Source organism: Suncus etruscus, chromosome 1 (genome assembly GCF_024139225.1).
Source record: "Suncus etruscus isolate mSunEtr1 chromosome 1, mSunEtr1.pri.cur, whole genome shotgun sequence".
NCBI lineage: Eukaryota > Metazoa > Chordata > Mammalia > Eulipotyphla > Soricidae > Suncus > Suncus etruscus.
Window position 1 is genome coordinate 103,201,057 of NC_064848.1, and position 2,644 is coordinate 103,203,700.

Consider the following 2,644-nt stretch of genomic DNA (forward strand, 5'->3'; position numbering starts at 1 on the left):
CTCACAATTAAAGGGCAATGCAGAAAGGCCTGTCCAGTACGCAGGTTGTTATTGTTGTTTAAATCTTCTCAGTGTTAAGGGAAGACTCTTTTGAGTAAATCCATGTCAGAGCAGCAGTAGGATCTTCCCTGGTAGAGGATTGCTTCCAGGTGATGTCATTGACAACTTTGATGTTTCATAAGATGGCTTCCCTGGTTCAGGGGTGAATGGAGAATGCCCAAACCTCTGAGGCCTGTGCCAGGTCATCATGTCAATCAATGTTCAGGGTGTAAGGTCCCATTGCACCACTAGACTTGTGTATTCCTTTTACTTTTTTATGTTTTAAATAGGGCTTCCCTCCTTTTTTATAGAACCTTGGGGCACAGATTACTTTGTTTTACCTCATATTTTTGCATATTTCTATGAATTTAAGAATAAAATATAAAGAAAAATGGGCCTGGGGACTAAGTGGTCTCAGTTGCATTAGTGGAGGAAAAAAGGACAGAACTAAATAGTCAAGCCAAAGTCAATAACAATAGAATCAAGAGATATAAACTTTAACAATCTACACTTAAATGAGCCTGTTCTACTGGCAGACCAGGAGGCAAAAGTTGGTGATAAAGGATGCACTTTGGAAACAATGGTAGAGAGAGGGAGTTCAACAGTGATGGTGGGAATGGCCCTGATTCACTGTATATATGAAATTCAACTATGAAGGACTTTGTAGATAACAATGGTTTTAATAAAATAAAATTCAAAATATTGGTTTTATTTTATCTGTCTGGTTTTTGTCAACAAAGCACACACAAACAAGAATATGCTTTGTTTTTAAATACATTCATATATTTAAAATACATTTTAAACTCATTAATATTACAGGAAAAAGAAAAAAACTAACCATAGAAGAAATGCTAAAATGTGTTTCATACATTGAGTTGATGTATGAATATTGAGTAAAGCAAACAATTATTAAACACATATTTTTTTAATTTGGCACTTTGGCAGGAAAGATTGATCATATTATGTTTTATACATGTATATTGTATATCCAATATAGCATATATTATATAATACATATAACAAAGCTGCTTTGTTTTTGTGGTTTTGTGTTTTATTCTTGTGTTTGGGCACACCTGGTGATGCTCAGGAGTTACTCCTGGCTCTGTGACCAGGAATAGCTCCTGGTAGGTTCGGGGGACCATTTGGGATGCTGGGAATCAAACCAGGGTCTGTTCCAAGTCAGGTTCTTACAAGGCAAACACCCCAAAACTGTGCTACCACTCCAGCCCCTGCTATGCTATTTGTAACACACGTTCAATTAACTCAACTCTGACCTGTAAAACAGTAGCACAATTTAAAGAATTAGCTCATATTTTAGAAAAAATAATGACATAATTATTATAGTCTTTCTTCTCTTTTTTCTATTGTTATATAAAAATACATAATGATAGACTAAAGGCATTTATCATCATATAACAATTGCTATATGATGCAATGCTTGAAAATTTCATGGCTAATAAATTATTTTACAAATCTGTGTCTTTTATACATCTGTAATTATGTTGAGAAATATGGATATGTAAATACCATTTTTCAATATTTCTATGTATAATTGTAAAAAAATTGTCTGCATATTTTTATACTCAAGTAGAGACATGCTCAACTTAAAATTTGATCTAATAAATAATTATAAAGGTCAGACTGTTTTCAAAGCTCTTTGATTATACATTTTAGGGAGAAAGTAGTACAGTATGCAATAAATAAAATCACCATAAATTTAAAATAGCTTAATTTTGGAAAGTCACATTATAAATAAACCATGACTTTTACTATTAGAAAGTTATGTCAAATATGATATCATTGATATATATTTTTTTCTTTTAAAAATATGGAACGCTTCACGAATTTGCATGTCATCTTTGTGCAGGGGCCATGCTAATCTTCTCTGTATCTTTCCAATTTTAGTATATGTGCTGCCAAAGTGAGCACACATTGATATATTTTTTAATATAAATGCACTTAATTTTTGAAGAATCTGTACCCACATTGTTCAGGTTTACTCCTGGCAGTAATCTGAAGACTAAATATGGTGCATGGACTGAAAACAGTATCAAGACTATAGCTGCATGCTAGGAAAGTTATTTAACATGTATAATATTCCTCTAACACAATATACATGTATAAAACATAATATACTGTGATCAAATATAATGTTATATTTTTTAACATATTGAGATTTCTGATACCATATAGAACCGTCTTTAAATCTTGGCATCACTATTCACTACCTAAAGCACTTTGTTAAAAATATTAATTAAGACCAGAGCAAGAGATTATAAGAACTAAATCTATTTCCTTATTAGAAGCAACCAATATATGATACTTGAGCACTTCTGGGAGTGAGTAAACCATGATTCAGAGCCAGGAAGTCCTAAAAACTACACTTCTCTGAAATTATCAATTAAAAGTAAAATATACATTTTTGCTTGATATATCAAAAGCAAAGGCAAAATAAATAAGCAGTGTTGGGACTGGGATAATAGTACAGAAGGTATGTTTTTTGTTCACTCAGCTGATCAAGATTTTATATCTTTGTCATTCCCGATAATTACCAGGAATGATCCATGAATACACAACCAGAAATAATTCTTAAGGATGCCAAATA

The 2,644-nt window shown here is 32.2% G+C and overlaps 1 non-coding gene across 1 annotated transcript; it reads right to left on the reverse strand.

Annotated features, from left to right (window-relative positions):
- Nucleotides 1–1,861: 1,861 nt before the first annotated feature.
- Nucleotides 1,862–1,968, reverse strand: LOC125996574 (U6 spliceosomal RNA). Its single transcript, XR_007491293.1, has one exon. It is a non-coding gene; the product is annotated as a U6 spliceosomal RNA (small nuclear RNA).
- Between the last annotated feature and the right edge of the window lie 676 nt (nt 1,969–2,644).